The sequence below is a fragment of the Phyllostomus hastatus genome, unplaced genomic scaffold (assembly GCF_019186645.2).
Source record: "Phyllostomus hastatus isolate PE091 unplaced genomic scaffold, TTU_PhHast_1.1 phas_contig_210, whole genome shotgun sequence".
In the NCBI taxonomy this organism is placed as follows: domain Eukaryota; kingdom Metazoa; phylum Chordata; class Mammalia; order Chiroptera; family Phyllostomidae; genus Phyllostomus; species Phyllostomus hastatus.
The window spans coordinates 2,894,933-2,915,511 of NW_025333737.1; the positions used below are offsets into that span (position 1 = coordinate 2,894,933).

The 20,579-nt window shown below is 35.8% G+C and overlaps 1 protein-coding gene and 1 pseudogene across 3 annotated transcripts in view; one reads left to right on the forward strand and one right to left on the reverse strand.

Moving 5' to 3' along the window:
- SSH2 (slingshot protein phosphatase 2) overlaps positions 1 to 20,579 on the forward strand; it is a 249,703-nt gene that overhangs the window by 118,586 nt on the left and 110,538 nt on the right. The window lies entirely within an intron of this gene.
- LOC123817747 lies at positions 11,317 to 12,591 on the reverse strand (annotated as a pseudogene).

The window sequence follows — 20,579 nt, forward strand, 5'->3', positions numbered from 1 at the left end:
TGAAACTAAAAATCAACCACAAGAAGAACACTGAAAAACATGCAAACGCATGGAAGCTAAATAACATGTTAGTAAACAATGAGTGGGTCAACAACGAGATCAAGGAGGAAATTAAAAGATACCTTGAAACAAATTAAAATGAGGACACAACAATCCAAAATCTGTGGGACACTAGGAAAGCAATCCTAAGAGGGAAATTCATAGCATTACAGGCCTATCTCAAAAAAATAAGAAAAAGCTCAAATAAACCATCTAACTCCACACTTAAAGGAACTTGAAAAGGAGCAACAAATAAAGCCCAATGTGAATAGAAGGAAGGAAATAAGATCAGAGCAAAAATAAATGAAAAAGTGTCTAAAAAATGATACAAAAGATCAATGAATCCAAGACTGATTCTTTGAAAAGATAAAAAAGATTGACCAGCCATTAACCAGATTCATCAATAAAAAAAAGAGAAAGGACCCAAATAAATAAAATCAGAATTGAAAGAGGAGAAATAACAACTGACACCAAAGAAATACAAAGGATTGTAAGAAAATATTGTGAACAGTTATATGCCAACAAACTGGACAACATGGATGAAATGGATAAATTTCTAGAAACATACAATCTTCCAAAAATAAATCAGGAATAATCACAGAATCCTAATAGACAGATTACACCAAATGAAATTGAAGCAGTAATTAAAAAAAAAAAAAAAAAAAAAAACTCCCAACAAGCAAAAGCCCTGGACCAAATGGCTTCACAGGTGAATTTTACCAAACATTTTAAGAAGAACTAAAACCTCCTCTTCTCAAACTATTCCATAAAATTCAAGAGGAGGGAAGGCTCCTAAACTCATTTTACAAGACCATCATTATTCTAATACCAAAACCAGATAAAAACACTGCAAAGAAAGAAAATTGTAGACCAATATCACTGATGAACATAGATGCTAAAATCCTCAACAAAATATTAGCAAACTGAATACAGCAATGCATCACAAAGATCATACACCATGATCCAGTAGGATTTATTCTGGGAACTCAAGAATGGTACAATATCCACAAATCAATAAATATGATTTACCACAGAAACAAGAAAGGATGAAAACCACATGATTATATCAATAGATGCAGAAAAAAGCTTTTGATGAAAAAGCTTTTAATGAAATCCAGCACCCATTTATGATAAAAACTCTCAACAAAATGAGAATAAAGGGAATATACCTGAACATAATAAAGGCATATGTGGCAAAACCACTGCCAGCATCATACTCAATGGGAAAAACTACAGGCATTTCCCTTAAGATCTGGAACAAGATAGGGATGTCTGCTTTTACCTCTCTTATTCAACATAGTAGTAGAAGTCCTAGCCACAGCAATCAGACAAGAAGAAATAAAAGGCATCCAAATTGGGAAGAAATAAGTAAAACTGTCTTTATTTGAAGATGACATGATACTGTACATAGAGAACTCCAAAGATTCCACCAAGAAACTACTGCAACTGATAAATGAATTCAGCAAAGTAACAGGATACAAAATTAATATTCAGAAATCAGTTGTATTTTTATATGTCAATAACAAATTAACAAATGGAAATTAAGAAAACAGTTCTATTCACAATTGCTTCAAAAAGAATAAAACACTTAGGAATAAACCTAACCAAGGATGTAAAAGACCTGTAATAGAAAAATTTCAAAACACTGAAGAAAGAAATTGAAGAAGATACAAATAAGTGGAAGCACATACCATGTTCATGGATAGGACAAATTAACATCATTAAAATGTTCATACTACCCAAAGCAATCTATAGAGTCAATGCAATTCCTATCAAGATTCCAATGACATATTTCACAGAACTAGAACAAATATTTTAAAAATTTATATGGAACCACAAAATGCCCTGCATATCAACAGTGACCCTGAGAAAGAAGAACAAAGCTGGAGGAATCACACTATCTAATACCCTATTCTAGAAGGCCATAGTAATCTAAACAGCTTGGTACTGACATAGAAACAGACACATAGATCAGTGGAACAGAATAGAGAGCCCAGAAATAAACTCACACCTTTATAGTCATTAATATTTGACAGAAGAAGCAAGCACATACAATGGACTAAAGATAACTTATTCAATAAATGGTGTCAGGAAAATTGGACAGATAAATGCAGAAAAATGAAACTAGACCACCTTCTTATACCACACACAAGAATAAATTCAAGGTAGATCAAAGACTTAAATGTTAGACCCGAAACCATAAAAATCCTAGAAAACATAGGCAGCAAAATCTCAGACATGACTTGTAGCAATATTTTATGGGATACATTTCCCCAGGCAAGGGAAACAAAAGAAAAAATAAACAAATGCAACTTTATCAAACTAAAAAGTTTTTGTATGGCAAAGGAAATTGTCAATAAAATAAAAAGACAATGCACAGAATGGGAGAACACATTTACTGATACATCTGATAAGAGTTTAATATCCGAAATTTATAAAGTATTTACAAAATTCAACACCAAAGAAACAAACAAGCCCAATTTAAAAATGGGAAAGGACCTGAATAGACACTTCTCCAAAGAGGACATACAGATGGCCAATAGACATATGAAAATATGCTCAATGTGACTGATCACCAGAGAAATGCAAAACCACTGATCACCAGAGAAATAAAAACCACTGTGAGATACCATCTCACACCTGTTAGAATGGCTGTCATCAATAAATCAACAAACAAGTGCTATAAATCACCAAACAAGTGCTGGGGAGGATGTGGAGAAGGGAACTCTTTGGCACTGTTGGTGGGAATGTAGACTGGTGCAGCCACTGTGGAAAAGTAGTATGGAGATACCTCAAAAAATTAAAAATGGATCTGCCTTTTGGCCCAATTATCCCACTTCTGGGAATATATTTGAAGGAAACCAAAACACTAATTCAAAAGAACAGGTATCCATATGTTCACTGCAGCATAATTTACAATCCCCAAGATATGGAAGCAGCACAAGTGTCCATCAACAGATGAGTGGATAAAACGACTATGGGACATTTACACAATGGAATTCTACTCAGCCATACAAAAGAAGAGAATCTTAACCATTGCAACAGTATGGTGGACCTGGAGAACATTATGCTAAATGAAATAAGCCAGTCAGAGAACAACAAATGCCATATGGTTTCACTCATATTTGGAATCTAATGAACAAACTGAACTAACAAGAAAAATGGGGAGGGACTCATAGATGGAGAACAGATGACAGCTAGTTGTGGTGCTAGATGTTAGAGGGTGGAGGGATTGAGCAAAAAAGAAAAAGAACTCATGGACATGGACAACAGTGTTGCGAGGAGGGGTGTATAAGGAGACTAAATGGTAATGAAAAGAAATATAATAGAGATTATACATATTTTTTAAATCAGTTCTGTTTTAACTTTCCTGACAAGTTAGTGTTGATTTCCTTTTTATATATACAAAGGGGTCATCAAGGGAAGTGTAGACGACCAGCAGTGTAATAGAGGCAAAGAGCAATGAACTAAGAGCAAGAAGACCTGATTTTAGTTTTGTCTCACCTCTTACTATGCTAAACCTCAGTTTCCTAATCTGTAAAATGAGGACATATGCCTATCTATCCTGTATAATTGTTTAAAAAGCTAATAAAATAGTTCATAGGAAAGCTTTGACAGATATTGAGCATCAAATATTCTGGCAACATGTAAAGTGATGGTACTTTCATTAGTATTTGTCTAAATTCTTTCCCATTTTATTTCACAAACTCACAGCCTGATTTCTCTGACTCTGTACAATGACTAACACCCTTTATATCATATAAGAATTAAGATCATATACTGAGGAAAAATATGAAGAGAATTTAGCAAACTTTAGATACCAATAAAGTTCTTGTTTAGTACAAATCTAGTATTAAATTAGAAATAGGAGCTTCCCATCACTGTGTCAGTAGGTCAAGTCTGATTCAACCTGGATGGTTACATAAAGTCACAGCCACTGAGTGCCATTTAGAGAACCCTGTTTAAAGGTCCTGATCATCTTATTTAATCCATTCAATGAATATTTATTAAGCAAAGACTCATATACTTGCTTCTCTGACTCACTACTATTCCACCATCCTGAGGCAGAAAGAACGTATTAATAACATAACTGGCAGACTGTTCTGGTGGCAAGTATTCACTGGGAATTTCCACAAGCTAAGCAGTCATTTGGAGAGAGAAGAAAGGACCTGTTATCAATGACCTAGCCCAGCCCTAAAACAGCTGTTCAGCTGAAACACCCAACAAAAGATCAGGAAGTTTAGAAACTGTTTGAAACACATAATAGGTTATGAGCCACCTTTGCTTACAATGCTTACTTTTCTGTGGAAAAATTCTCACCTCATATTCTAACAGAACACTTTGCCTCTCTTTCATAGCATGTCCAGCACTACTACTGTTACACATTATTTGTTATCTGTTCTCACCAGTTACAACTGAGTGAGGGTAGGGACAATTTCTATCTTGTTCATGATTATATCCCTCAATTCTTGCACAAAGGTACTCAGTAACTTTTCGTAGAAGGAATGAATAAAGAACCATACTTTTCATCCACTTTTGGGCTTTGGGAAAAGATATGTAGCTTCTTGGAGCCCATTCCCTCAATTCTGTATTAGAAACATTGTTTTACAGTTTTTCATAAGGATTTGAAATATAAAGGTTAAGCCTATCTCATAGTAATAGATACTCAGCAAGTAGAAACTATTATTAATATTTTTACTAATACTCATTTTTATCAATATAAACTGAGTTCTTCTCAAGCTAGGATCATAATTTTATGTCCATATAAAACCAAATAAATATTTTTATTTTTCAAAAAATTTCATTTACTTTTTTCATTTTTAAATTTTTTTAATATATTGATTATGCTATTACAGTTGTCTCAATTTTTCTCACCTTTCTTCCCCTGTGCCCTACACCCCGCTTCTGACCAGCATCCCGCCCCCCTTAGTTCATGTCCATGGGTCATACATATAAGTTCTTTGGCTTCTCCATTTCCCATACTATTCTTAACCAACCCCTGTCTATTTTGTACCTACCATTTATGCTTCTTATTCTCTGTACCTTCCCCCTCTCTCCACTGATAACCTTCCAAGTGATCTCCATTTCTGTGTGTGATTCTGTTCCTGGTCTAGTTGTTTGCCGAGTTTGTTTTTGTTTTTTCAGTTTTACTCGATAGTTGTGAGTTTGTTGTCATTTTACTATTCATATTTTTAAAAGATTTTTTTTATTTATTTTTAGAGAGAGGAAGGGAAAGAGGGAGAGAAACAACAATGTGTGATTGCCTCTCACATGCCCACCACTGGGGACCTGGCCCACAACCCAGGCATGTGCCCTAGACTGGGAATCAAACCAGCAACCCTTTTATTCACAAGTCAGATTTCAATCCACTGAGCCACAGCAGCCAGGGCTGCTATTCATATTTTTGGTCATCTTGTTTTTCTTAGATAAGTCCCTTTAACATTTCATATAATAAGGGCTTGGTGATGATAAACTCTTTAACTTGACCTTATCTGGGAAGCACTTTATCTGCCCTTCCATTCTAAAGGAAAGCTTTGCTGGATAGAGTAATCTGGGATGTAGGTCCTTGCCTTTCATGACTTGGAATGCTTCTTTACAGCCCTTTTGTGCCAGAAACATATCTTTTGCGAAATCAGCTGATAGTCTTATGGGAACTTCTTTGTAGGTAACTGTCTCCTTTTCTCTTGCTGCTTTTAAGACTCTCTCCTTGTCTTTTTTTTTTTAATCATTGTTCAAGTACAGTTTTCTTCCTTTTACTCTCATTCCAGCCCACCCACCCATCCCTCCCCACTTCACTCCCATTACCACCCTCCCCCTAGTTTTTGTCCATGTGTCCTTTAAGTTTGTTCCTGTAAACCCTTCCCATTCTCCCCTGAAATTCCCTCTTCTCTCCACTCTGGTCACTGTCAGCCTGTCCTCTCTTTCAGTGTCTTTGACTATATTTTGCTTGTTTATTTGTTGTTTAGGTTCCTGTTATAGGCGAGATCATATGGTATTTGTCTTTCACTGCCTGGCTTATTTCACTTAGCATAATGCTTTCCAGCTCCACCCATGCTGTTGCAAAGGGTGGGAGCGCCTTCTTTCTTCCTGCTGCATAGAATTCCATTGTGCAAATGTGTCATAGTTTTTTGATCCATTCATTTACTGATGTGCAACTAGGTTGCTTCCAGCACTTAGCTATTGTAAATTGTGCTGCTATGAACGTCGGGGTGCATAGGTTCTTTTGGATTGGTGTTTTAGAGTTCTTAGGATATAGTCCCAGCAGTGGAATTGCAGGGTCAAAAGGCAGATCCATTTTTAGTTTTCTGAGAAAGTTCCATACTGTTTTCCATAGTGGTAGCACCAGTCTGTAGTCCCACCAACAATGCACTAGGGCCCCCTTTTCTCCACAACCTCTCCAGCACTTGTTTGTTGCTTTGTTTATGATAGCCATTCTGACCAGTGTGAAGTGGTATCTCATTGTGGTTTTAATTTGCATCTCTCTGATAGCTAGCGATATTGAACATTGTTTCATGTGTCTTTGGATCCTCTGTATGTCTTCCTTGGGAAGGGTCTGTTCAAGTCCTTTGTCCATTTTTTAATTGGGTTGCTTGTCTTCTTAGAGTGGAGTCGTGTAAGTTCTTTATATATTTTGGAGATTAAACCCTTGTCTGAGGTATCATTGGCAAATATGTTTTCCCGTACAGTTGGTTCTCTTTTAATTTTGATACTGTTTTCTTTAGCTGTGCAGAAGCTTTTAATTTTGATGAGGTCCCATTTGTTTATTCTTTCCTTTATGTCCCTTGCTCTAGGGGACATGTCAGTAAAAAAGTTTCTGCGTGAAATATCTGAGATTTTCCTACCTGCGTTCTCCTCTAGGACTTTAATGGTGTCATGGTTTATATTTAAGTCTTTTATCCACCTTGAATTTATTTTTGTATAAGGTGTAAATTCGTGCTCTAGTTTCATTTTTTTGCACGTAGCTGTCCAGTTCTCCCAACACCATTTGTTGAAGAGGCTATTTTTACTCTATTTTATGTTGCTGCCTCCTTTGTCGAATATTAATTGACCATAGAGACCTGGATTTATTTTGGGCTCTCTGTTCTGTTCCATTGGTCCATGTGCCTGTTTTTATGCCAGTACCAGGCTGTTTTGATTACAGTGGCCTTGTAGTATAGTTTAGTGTCGGGTATTGTGATCCCTCCTACTTTACTCTTCTTTCTCAAAATTGCAGCAGCTATTTGGGGGTTGTTTATGGTTCCATATACATTTTTGAAGTGTTTGTTCTATGTCTGTGAAATAAGCCATTGGTACTTTAATAGGTATTGCATTGAATGTGTACATTGCTTTGGGTAGTATGGACATTTTGATGATATTAATTCTTCCAATCCATGAACATGGTATATGTTTCCATTTGTTTGTGTTCTTCCTTGATTTCTTTCCTCGATGTTATGTAGTTTTCTGAATATAGATCTTTTACCTCTTTGGTGAAGTTTATTCCTAGGTATTTTATTTTTCTTTTTGCTATTTCAAATGGGATTTTTTTCCTGATTTCTGCTTCTGCTGTTTCATTGTTGGTTATAGAAATGCCTTTGATTTCTGGATATTGACTTTGTATCCCACTGTTTTGCCAAATTTATTTATTAGGTCAATCAGCTTTTTGCCCGAATCTATAGGATCTTCTATGTACACTGTCATGTCATCTGCAAACAGTGACAGTTTTGTTTCCTCCTTTCCAATTTGGATGCCTTTTATTTCTTTTTCTTGTCTGATTGCTGTGGCTAAAACTTCCTGCACTATATTGAATAGAAGTGGTGAAAGTGGACATCCTTGTCTTGTTCTTGATCTTAGTGGAAAAGATTTTAATTTTTGCCCATTGAGTATGATGTTGGCTGTAGGTCTCTCATATATGGCCTTTATTATGTTGAGGAATGCTCCCTCTATTCCCACTTTGCCAAGTGTTTTTATCATGAATGGGTGCTGTACCTTATCAAATGCTTTTTCTGCATCAATTGATATAATCATGTGGTTTTTGTCTTTGCTTTTGTTTATGTGATGTATTACATTTACTAATTTGTGAATATTGAACCATCCTTGCATCCCTGGAATGAATGCCACTTGGTCATGGTGTATGATCTTTTTAATGTGTTGTTGGATGCAGTTTGCCAATATTTTGTTGAGGTTTTTAGCATCTGTGTTCATCAGCAATATTGGCCTGAAGTTTTCTTTCTTTGTTGTGTCTTTATCTGGTTTTGGAATTAGGATGATGTTAGCCTCATAAAAAGAGTTTGGGAGTCTTCCATCTTTTTGGATTTTTTGGAATAGTCTGTGAAGGATAGGGGTTAGCTCTTCCTTAAATGCTTTGTAGAATTCTCCTGTGAAACCATCTGACCCAGGGCTTTTGTGTGTTGGGAGTTTTTTGATTACTGCTTCAACTTCTTTTGCTGTTATTGGTCTGTTCAGGCTTTCTGCTTCTTTTTCATTGAGTTTTGGAAGATTATATTTTTTTATAAATTTGTCCATTTCACCTAGGTTTTCAAATTTCTTGGCATACAGTTCTTCATAGTAATTTCTTACAATCCTTTATATTTCTGTGGTATCAGTTGTAATCTCTCCTCTTTCATTTCTGATTGTGTTTATTTGGGTCTTCTCTCTTTTTTTCTTGATGAGTCTGCTTAAAGGCTTGTCAATTTTATCTTTTCAAAGAACCAGCTCTTGGATTCATTGATCCTTAGAATTGTGCTTTTAGTCTCTATGTCATTTAATTCTGCTCTGATCTTGGTTATTTCCTTCCTTCTGCTTGCTCTGGGCTGTCTTTGTTGTTGTTCCTTTGAGTTCTTGTAGACATAGGGTTAGGTTGTTTGTTTGAAATATTTCTGTCTTTTTTAGGTATGCCTGTATTGCTATGAACTTCCCTCTTAGGACTGCCTTCGCTGTGTCCCATAAGTTTTGGGTTGTTGTGAGTTCATTTTCATTTGTTTCCAGAAATCTTTTGATTTCTTCCCTAATTTCATTCTTGACCCATTCATTGTTTAATAGCATGCTATTTAATCTCCATGATTTTGAGTGTTTTGGGTTTTTTCCTTGGGGTTGGTTTCTAGTTTCATTCCCTTGTGATCCGAGAAAATGCTTGGTATGATTTCAATTTTCTTGAAATTGTTGAGGCTTGTTTTGTGTCCATCATGTAGTCTATCTTTGAAAATGTTCTGTGTACATTTGAAAAGAATGTGTATCCTTGTCTTTAATTTTGGGTAACGTAATTATGATGTGCCTTGGTGTGTGCTTCCTTGGTCCCAACTTTTTGGGGACTCTCTGAGCTTCCTGGACTTCTTGGAAGTCTATTTCCTTTGCCAGATTGCAGAAGTTTTCCTTCATTATTTTTTTGAATAAATTTTCCATTTCTTGCTCTTCTTCTCCTTCTGGGAACCTATGATTTGGATTTTAGAATGTTTAAAGTTGTCCCGGAGGTTTCTAAGCCTCTCCTCATTTTTGGAATTCTTGTTGCTTCATTCTGTTCTGGTTGAATGTTTATTTCTTCTTTCTGCTCCAAATAGTTGATTTGAGCCCCAGTTTCCTTTCTTCCACTGTTGGTTCCCTGTACATTCTCCTTTATTTCACTTTTCATAGCCTTCACTTTTTCCTCTATTTTGTGACCATACTCAACCATTTCTGTGAGCATCCTGATTCCCAGTGTTTTGAACACTGCATCTGATAGGTTGGCTATCTCTTCATTGCTTAGTTCTATTAATGGAGCTTTGATTGGTTCTTTCATTTGAGCCATATTTTTTTTGTCTCAATGCACCTGTTACATAGTAAGAGGCAGAGCCTTAGGTATTCAGCAGGGTGAGGCAACCCACATCACCGAGTTGTGGCACTGTATGTGGGGGAGGGGCCTGAGAGGGAAAAATGCTACTTGCTCAGCTCTGGGCTGGCTATCAGTCACTTCCCCTGTTACCCACAAGCAAATTGGGTCCTTCTGGTGCTGGTTCCTGGGGGTTGGGTTTGTGCATGTTCTAGGACTCTGTGGGTCTCTCCAATGAACTCTCCTGTGAGACTGGGAGTTTTTCCCAATGCCTCAACCCCCACCAGTTTTTACAGTTAGAGGTTTTGAGGCTTTATTTCCCCAAACTGGAACACTGGTTTGAGCAGTCTGCCTTGCTCCCTAGTTCCCTGTGATTTATCCACACACAAATGTTGGACCTCCCGGTCCATCAGCCACCACCTTGCCCACCAGCCATTGCCTCCCTTGGTCTGCCATGCGGTCCTACAATCAATCATGTAAGACTTTTGAGCATATTAACAAGATGAAAAAACACAGGCATTTGAATATAGAGTGTTAGTGACAAAAAGTAGAGCCACAATAAATAGCATGACTAAGACAAATATATTTACATACCAACTGGGGGTCTTTCACTGATCCAAGTATAGATGTAAGAACAATGTTCAAAACTTAAATAAGAAAATCATGTCTTCCAGAACCTTTATACCAAATAATTTTCACTGAATAAAGCAATGACTACTGCAAGTCCTATTTATGCTTTTTCAAACAGATGTCTAAGATACAGTTGTTTAAAATCTGATTTTCCCCTTTTCTCCACCTCAGTATAGCCCACAACCCTCCCCAACAATTCAATAATATCCTCTATGGAAAACTTACCACTTTCCTTGAGATCCAGGGCATCAAAAATGGTTAACATGTCAAAATAGTCCACATTTACTATAAAGTTTACAGGACCACAGGCATCATGAGTTTAGATATCTTAGTCTGGTAATTTCATTCAATAATATTAACTGGTAAGAATGTGTAAATATTGACCACCTAATAGAAAGTCATAGTAGCATTTTTAAAAAGACCAAAATAATATAAAATGTAAAGCATTTTTAATGTTTTACAATGTTAAACACTTAACTTGCCAAACTCACTAGGAAAAAATATCATACACACATTTTTGCCAAATGAGAACACACAAAACTTCAGACTGTTCATAGGGTTTCTTTCTGTCTTTTAAAAAGAGGTTACACTTAGCTTGGCCACTCCATAGATCCCATGTTTACCAGTTTATAAAGAGTACATCTAGGAGACAGTATAATATATACATTAAAAACCATTTCACCTTTTATCATCTTTGGCTAGAAACCTCATTAAAGGAAACTGAGGGGCTGATGAGACAGTCAAGCTCCATGTGCTTGCATCTTATACATTACTGACTGGAAGACTTGCCTCATCCAAATCCATTGGGTCACAATCTTTTTCCTGAGCGCCATTTTTTACTTTGAGGTTTTAGCTAGCTTGTTCAGTCACTTTGGAAGCTGGTTCTTGTAGAGAAACAGTCTGGACCTTGAAGTTCCCTGGTTTGACCTTGGCAAGAGATTCATAAAATCTTTGCTTATCTGTGGTGAAGCTTGAGACCAGAGAGTTGCTGTGCAAGTCTGTGGAATGTGAAGTAGCTGCTGCTGCACCGGCAGGGTGGAAAGCATGTTTGGATTCTGGACAATTGGAATAATCAGAGGATGCTGATCAGCCAGGTCCCCACCATGCTACAAATGTCTGCTTTAATCTGGTTGTGCATCTCCTCAGGGCTCTCGGCCTGCACAGAGAAAGTTCCAGGCAATGTTACAATTTGTCCCAAATCATTATGTAACTTTGCTTACAATCCTCTTTAAGTGGTATTTCATGGAGAGGTTCCTTTTCCAGTTCAGATGTGAAGTAGCCTATTATGCTTTTATCCAATTGAAAATATCTTCTCCAATTTTTCATCAATGCTTCTTGTTTTACACAATAGCAAGCTTTGAAAACTGCAGTATCTGAAGGTGGTTTAGGAATAAAGTAAGGAAGACAGCTTTGTAACTGGTTCGAATTATTTTTTTAAAGATTTTATTTACTTTTGGAAAGAGAGGAAAGGAGGGAGGAAGAGAGGGAGAGAAACATTAATGTGTGGTTGCCTCTCGAGCACTGCCTACTGGGGACCTGGCCTGGAACCCGGCATGTCCCCTGACTGGGAATCGAACAGGTGACCCTTTGATTCACAGTCCGGTGCTCAATCCACTGAGCCACATCAGTCAGGACATGGTTTAAATTATTTCTGTCAATACTTTCACCACAGTCTACTTCTTTCTGAGTTGCAATAATGATGGGTACACTACCTACAGTGTCAGTTCTGTAAGACACTTTCTTCTTCCTACTTCTACTGTGGCGACTCAGCTTAAGAGAATGAGGCTGTGAGTCTGACTGCTTTGGTACTATAATTTTTATAGTTTTGTTCAACACATTTACCCATTCTATTACACCTTGCTGATCATTAGCTTGTAGGAAACACTTCTTTGTCCCTGTGTTCATAACAAAACAGAATTCAGCCTTTGGCCTTAGCTTAGTTGCATTGCTAATCTTTGAAGTGTAGGTAAGTTTAATGGCTCCACCAGGTGATAATCCAGAAGGAAGATTCAATTATCCATGTACCATGCCAAACTGTGTTCAATGGTATCCAGTGTGCAGTACCTTCAAAGAAATTTATTTTCATTTTCTTCAATGTCTAGAAAACTGTAAGTGCAATTCTAATGATCCACATAAGGCATTTCTGAGCTTGAACATTACACAGCTCCTGCCAGTGTCATGAGACTCATGGCAGCCTCCCAGCTCACTTCAGTAGGTGCAGTGCTCCTAGAGCCCAGTGCTGCTCAGTGGGGCCATGCTCCTCACACACAACTTCATCGTGGCCTTCAGCCTAGAACAGCCACACTGTCTCTTGTGGCCATGGCTCCCACAGGTGCCAGCTGCCAGAGCAGCAGCCATGACAACCTGCATATGACACAAACATGCCTGCCCCAATTTTGGGCTTTCTACTTAAAGGGTGATCTATAACATATATACATTACACATGCATGCTCTGACAAATATATTACTGCTGCACATAAAATATTTATAATTGATATCCTCTAAAACAGGAAAATACAGGCCATTAGAAGATAAGAAAGGCGTATTTGAGAAGATTGCAAATAATTACATGTAAAAAATATGCCAGTAGGAAGTTCATGTTTGTTACCATTTTTAGTTGGAGAATTTGTTGAAAAGGGGAAAATATTGTTGTTTTTTAAAAAATAACCTGTTGGCCAGGAGTTACATATGAAATTCTAAATTCCTTAACTGTGAAAAAGTAACTATGCAGGAGCTCAATTTTTAGAGTACCAAATTCCACCATATAAAACGCATTAACTGGATTCTTTCCCCTGCCCCTGGTGCTATAGTTTTGGGAGGGTGTATTGAATTGTAAATATCCTGTAGCATGTGGGTAGTGATGTCTGTGGGAGTTTGGGAGCTGGCCTGGAATTGAGAAGGTGAGGATTATTTAGCAGGATGGCAATGGGAGAGAGTTAGCCATTATTTTAACATACTTATCTCTGATTTTACTTGTGCTCTTAAGACAAAAAAAAGAGTGGGGGGAGGAGACAGAAAATGAGCCTATACAGATCTCTTCATATGTCAAAAATGGGAAATTAAATTATTCTTAAAACACACACATAATTACATTTCTTTGTCACTGTAGAAATTTCTGGAAAGTGGCCAATGAGCCAACTTGATATGGATCTTTTAAGTTCTAGTGTGTGAACACATTTCGGAGGGTTATGAATTCTAATGGTCTTATTGGCATCTATACCTTTGGTGAAAATATTCCTATTTCTTGGAGTTTAGACTCTTTAAGTATTGTACCCTTTAACTTAAAAATGCTTGCAGATCAAGATCCATTATTGTGACAGTGTCCTCCTTTGTCATTGGATTAAATATATATATTTTTACCTCTCTACTGGCTTGTTTCCCTCATCTTATAAACATGGCTAGGTCTTTATCAGACTAAAATAAATTAAAATATAATTAAAAATACCAATTTAGAACCTTGTTTTTACCTCAAACTACAACTTTATTTTGATTTCTGAAAAGGACAGTCTGTGTTTACTGCCTTTGTTGACTCAACCCATGAAATCTGACTTTTGCTCCCTGTACCACTCAAACTGCTGCTCTTATTTAGATTCCCAATGAGTACTTTTTTGGTCCCCATATTAAATGATATCACTGATCATTCCTCTGTACAGTTCTCACTTCCTCTGGCTTTTTTATCATCATTATTTACTGGTTCTCCTTATACTCTCTGCCCATAGATTGATTCCTTGTTGATTTTACCAGCAATTCTCCCCCTGTCCATTTCTTAAAAGTTAATTTCTTCCAGGAAACCATCCTTGCCTCTCTTTTACCTAATAGAGGGAAATTTTCAACCTTTTGAGGAACATGGAGTCATTATAAAATGTCACTAAAACAAGAAGACTTCTAGTCCATTGTCCTTAGTAATGTGGAAAGAACATTGGTATTGGAGTTAGGAAGCCTGTGTTTATACTGGTTGCATGACCGTTAAAGTATATTCATTCTCTTTCTCACTTCACTTAGTGTAATACCTTCTAGATCCATTTATGTTGTTTTAAATGGCAAGATTTCATTCTTTCTTATGGATGTGTAATATTCCACTGTACATATGTATTCATCTATTGATGGACATAGATTGCTTTGATATGGATATTGTAAATAATGCTGCAAAGAACATAGGAGGTGCATATGTCTTTTTGAATGAATTTTGGATTTCTTTGGATAAATACCCAGAAGTGGAATCATGGGGTCATATGATAGTTCTATTTTTTTAATTTTTTGAGAACCTCCATACTGTTTTCCATAGTGGCAGCACCAATTTATAATCCCACCAACCGTGCATGAGTGTTCCCCTGTCTCTACATCTTTACCAGTACTTCCTGTTTCTTGATTTATTGTTTGTAGACATTCTGACAGGTGTGAAGTGATATACTATATAATTTCACTTATATGTGGAATCTAAAGAACAAAATAAGTGAACAAACAAAACAGAAACAAACTCAGCAATGCAGAGAATGAACTTATGGTTGCCAGGTGGGAGGGGTATTTGGAGAATGGGTGAAAAGGGGGAAGGAATTTAGATGTACCAATTGCAAGATATAAAAAAACAGCCATGGGGATGTAAAGTAAGGATAGGGAATATAGTCAATATTATAATATGTGTGGTATCAGATGGGTGCTGGACTTGTTGGGTTATGTGAATGTCTGATCACTGTGTTGTTATGTGAATGTACACTGTGTTGTACAACACTGTGTTGTACACCTGAAATTTGCATGCTGTTAGGTGTCCACCGTAATTGAAAACATTTTTTAATTTAAATACATTTATTCTTTGAGACTCAATTTACTCCTAAAAACACTATCATGCTTATTGTGAGGCATAAGTAATTTATACATCTGAAAGTACTGCAAATTGTAGGCAAAGTACTATTCCATAATGTTATATGTTACTTGTATTTTATCAATAGTGAGTGTCTTTTTAGTTCTTATGTCAGCTTGTAGCAGAGCATTCTCCTGATAAGGGAATTTAGAGGTTTGTGAGAGAAAGTATAAGGATCTTTTTAAAACTTTCAAAAGCATTTCTCTTCTAATTACTTAATATACTCATTTTATTAGCAATGCCTATCAACTATAAATAGTTTTCTGGCTTTGGGCTTACATCATGGTGAGAAAGGAGGATTATAAACCATTTTATGAATTCTCCAGGGAAAGTCAAAGTGGAAATAACTGCTTTACAAGACGGGACTATATAAAGATAAATCTTAGAGGAACTGATCTTTTCTCTTTTTAGTTTAGACACCACAAAGCACTCAGAGCATACACAACAATTAGACTATCAAGCCTAATTGTTATTTTCTATAAGTATACTAGGTCTTTAAGTATATGAAACTAGTTGATACCATTCCTTATTTTGATCTTTAGACAAAATATGAACTAGAGGTTTTTGCTTTGTTTTTTTCAACATTGTATTATAAAAATAAACATAAGTTGAAAGAATTATATAGTAAAACACCCAAATACACATCCCTGTTGGATTCACAATTAACATTTTGCTATACTATATTGGCTTTATCAGATATCTACCCATCTATCCATCCCTGAGCCAGAAGTTTATAAGCAGGAACAATGTTTTATTTACTTTTTTACATATATTTTGTATAGAAACCTTAAGAAATAAAAAGTTCAGTGCTTTACAAGCTATAATTTTCTGAATAAACTTAACATTAAGTAAAAACATACTATATGTATAATATAAAAACATGAGTGGAAAGATGAACACCAAATTCAGGAGAGTAATTTAATTACATGTACAGAGATGGGAGAAAGGGCTCATAGAGAAGTTCAAAGGGGGATTCAACTATAATGTTTTATTTCTTAAATTCTTAAGAGTAAAGTGTTAGAATATGATAGTGCATTATTGAATATCTGGCTATTTATTATCCTCTCTGTTCTTTGGTGTATGTTTAAAATATTTCACAAGTAAAAATTAAAAGAAAGATTTGTTACTTTGTTTTCTTTTCCCCTGGCAAAGTGCTTTTCACTTCACTTAAGATCCTTTGTCCCTGTTAGCCTTCCAGCTGAGGTGGATTGAATAGAATCTGAATACACCGTATCTTTTCTCAGATAGTTCGATGTACTGGCTAAAGAATGACACAAAGTGCCCCTTTTCTACTAAGGATTGAAAAGTATAACTTTTGCTTACTTCTTGGTTTTCCTAACCCAAAGAGGGAAAAAAACTTCCCAATTAAACTTAAATTCCTTGAAGTTATTTTACATGGTTGTTGAAAAGTATATAATTGTGTGATTATGTAATTTTTCATATTCACCTGATTTCAGAGAAGAAAGACATGGAAAGTGAAATATGGCCAGGGAAGCTGATACGTGAAAATTTGGAGAGATAATGATGCTACTCAGCCAGGGCCTGGAAACTTGACCAGTCTAAACAAACTCGTAGTACTAAATTGCTTGTGAAAGAGCTCAATCAGTCCTGCTGCGATTTGAACTTTTGGCTCCTGAAAGTCTAAGGCAGGCTTCAAAATAAAAATAAAGCCCTTACCTACTGGGTTGTGTTCCAGGCCTCTGCTAGATTCTCTGTATGAAGGAGATATCTATCCAAAGAGCAAGAGGCAGCCAGAGAAAGATGAGGCAGTGAAAAGGGGTCTTAGGGGCTTCTTCCTATACCAGGTATGTAATGAGCTCGCAGGAAGAGAGAACCTCCATCATTAATTAATGTATTGATTCCTTTGGGAATATTTATCTGGAGCCCTAAGAAAAATACAGTGGGGTGTGATATAAAGGATCACCCAACTGACCAGAATAAACTTAGTGCCTATTATGACTTGCTGAGCAATGTGCTAGGCTCTATGAAATCACTGTCTGATTTGCTCCAGCAGAGAGATAAGTAAAGATTGTGGCATGAAATGGAGAATAAGACCTTGAATAACAATATAGGTTATAAATTCTAAAGGAGTTACAAATGTGTCATAGCATATTATATATGAACCAGGAATTGATCACCAGACTTAATCAGAAGACCTAAGTCCAAATCCCATCTCTTTTGATACTTGCTTTGTAAACTTGAGCAGGTCCTTTAATTTCTGAGCCTCAGTTTTCTCATTTATAAAATGAAGCCTCCCCATCCTGCAAATAAATAACTCAATAAATAAAATAAAGTGAAACCTAGCCCTCTCTGCTTATCTATGCACAGGATTATATTGAGAATCAAGTAAAGATGGATGTGAAAACACTATAGAGTTTGTAATTACTGAAAGAACTGAAAATTTAACTAGGCCTTGAAAAATATTTTACATGAAGTGTTGCAGGTTCAATTCCCAGTCAGGGTACATGCCTGGATTGCAGGCCATGACCCCCAGCAACCGCACATTGATGTTTCTCTCCCTCTATCTCTATCTCCCTCCCTTCCCTCTCTAAAAATAAATAAATAAAATCTTTAAAAAACATATTTTACATGAACAACCCTAAAGGCTGGATAAAAGTAGTCAGAGAGGGAAAATCGTGAACAGAGAGGAGAATGAAATTTAGATATGAGAACAAAATAAAAACCACCCAAATACAGCAAAAGATTTGTTTTGGAGGAGTGGGTAAAAAGTAGTTCCCTATGCAATAATGACTGGATTATAGAGGATCTGAAGGCTAGAAGGAAGAGTTTGGACTTGATCTTAAAGGGAATAAAAAACTATTTGGGGGTTTTGAGTAGGGACTTATAATGTATATAAGTCATATTCACTTTCATAATTAGTATCTAACAAAGTGCCTAGCATACAGGTAGTTAAGATTATTCCAACTGAATTTAATTAATCTGTCAACAATATGTAGAATGAATTGGACACATCTGAGCCTGGAGTCTAGCCTTCTTATCACCTAGATATTAGTCTAAGTTGTCTTTTTCCTGAACTGTAACGAGGAATACCTGCCCAGCTAATATGTTTATTCTAAACATCAAACATCAGATGCCATCATTTTCCATAAGTATATTAAATGCCTCCTTTATGTAAGATGCTATGTTTAAAAAAATAGGAAAACAAAAATATCTATACATATAAGTGCTTTGAAAAATGTGAGGAATGTTAGTTTGAAATGCAGAGTTCTAAGGAATCTGGTAGCAAGGGGATGGTGTACAACAGACAAAAGATCATCTTACTGCTATATTTAGTACTGGGTTAGGTCCCTATTATTGTCAGGACCTGCTAGGCATAGCTAGGATCAAGTAGAGGAAGAGCCACCAGGTGCAGTAATATAGGCATTTGAGGTCACCAGGAGTTCTTCCTGTTGGCAATTGATGTTTTTCAGACTTAACCTTTTCTGTAGTGAACCTCCCATCATCATGGGGACAGTACAGAATACTGGTTAAGAAAACAGGTTCTGGAGCCACAATAACTGGCTGGGTTTGAAATAGTGCTATTTAACCTTAGTCTAATTATTTAACCTCTAACCTAATAGAATCATAGGGTTGTTTGTGAGAATTAAGTGAGATACTACAAGTATACTGTTAGTAGAGGATCTGATACACAGTGAATGTCAGATCAACAAATGTCAGTTAAAATTGTTTTTATTTTCAAGAACTTCTCAGCTCCTCTAGCCTTCATAATTTGTTACTCCCAAATTCTCATTCCATTTTTCTACCTGTTTTACCCCATTCTAGGATGCTGAAGATGACATTTGGTTCATTCACCTGTAATATGTTCTACAGCATTAGCATCAAACAAGATCTTAAAATATTTAAAATATATTCTGAATTAAAAATTATATAATCTTCAAAGTAGTTTAAGTAGTATGCTTATTAGTTATAGTCTAAATAATTCCTAGAAATCAATAACCCATAATATAGTTCTTCATTTTATTTTTCTTTTATAATTTAATATATTTTTCTAGTTTCTCTTTGTAAGCATATTTTACTTTTAAAATATATATATTTAGTTTTGCTGTGGCCAGGCAGTTCAGTTGGTTAGAGCATCGTCTCAATACGCCAAGGTTGCAAGTTTGATCCCTGGTCAGAATGCAAGAATCAACCATTGACACATAAATAAAATAGAACAATAGATCCATGTTTTTCTCTCTCTCTCTTAAAAAAAAAAATGACTCTGCCTGGGTAGCTCAGTTGGTTAGAGCATGGCCCCCCCCAGTACACCAAAGTTGTGGGTTTGATCCTTGGTCAGGGCACATACAAGAATCAGCCAATGAATACATAATAAGTTGTTGTTTCTCTCTCTCCCCCATCCTCTCTTTCTCTAAAATAAATTAATATTTTAAAAAAATATATACAGATATTTAGTTTTTAATGAAGTACTGTATTTTGCCATGTGTAATGCACACTTTTTGCCCAAATTTTTGAGGGGGAAAATAAGGATGCACATTACACATGGGTAGTATCTGAATACCTTGTATCTGTTCTTCTGTTTTATAATTATTTGTTACATAAAATTTCTTGTACCATAATATGTTTAAAAATAAATGCTAAAATTCCTCTATAAAACAAAAAACAAGTATCTAAATATAAATTAAAAATTGAATTATAAAATTAAAATGAAAGATTTTTTTCCTGAAAGTTTGGGCCAAAAATGTGGGAGCACTTAATACATGGGAATGCATTATATACTGTAAAATACAGTATGTAAAAGATGGGTTGTAGAAAGAGGATCTTGGATCCTGAGATAATTTAATGGATCACATGGGAAAATTGAAAACTAAATCTTTTAGGAGGGCAATTTTATAATATCTACCAATTCTTAAGATATTTGAAATTTTTTAATATCAATTACACCTCTAGGTATTCATACAACAAATATATTTACATGTATACACAAAGATTATGTGAAAGCATGTTCTGGTGATATTGTGTATAACAGTAAAGACTGGAAACAAATGTCCACCATCAGTAGAGGAGTGTCTAAATAAATTATATATAATTATAAAATAGAATGCCATACACTCCTTTAAAAGAATAAGGTAAACTATATAAAAATTGAAAAATATCCAAGATATAGTCATAAGTGAATGGAAAAGCAAGAAGCATAATACTATGTATAATACAGGCCTATGCTTGTGTGTATGTGTATTTCTTTGGTTTGCAGGCTGGTACTCAGTCTACTGATCCACATCAGCCAGGGCATGTGTATTTCTTAAAAGGCAG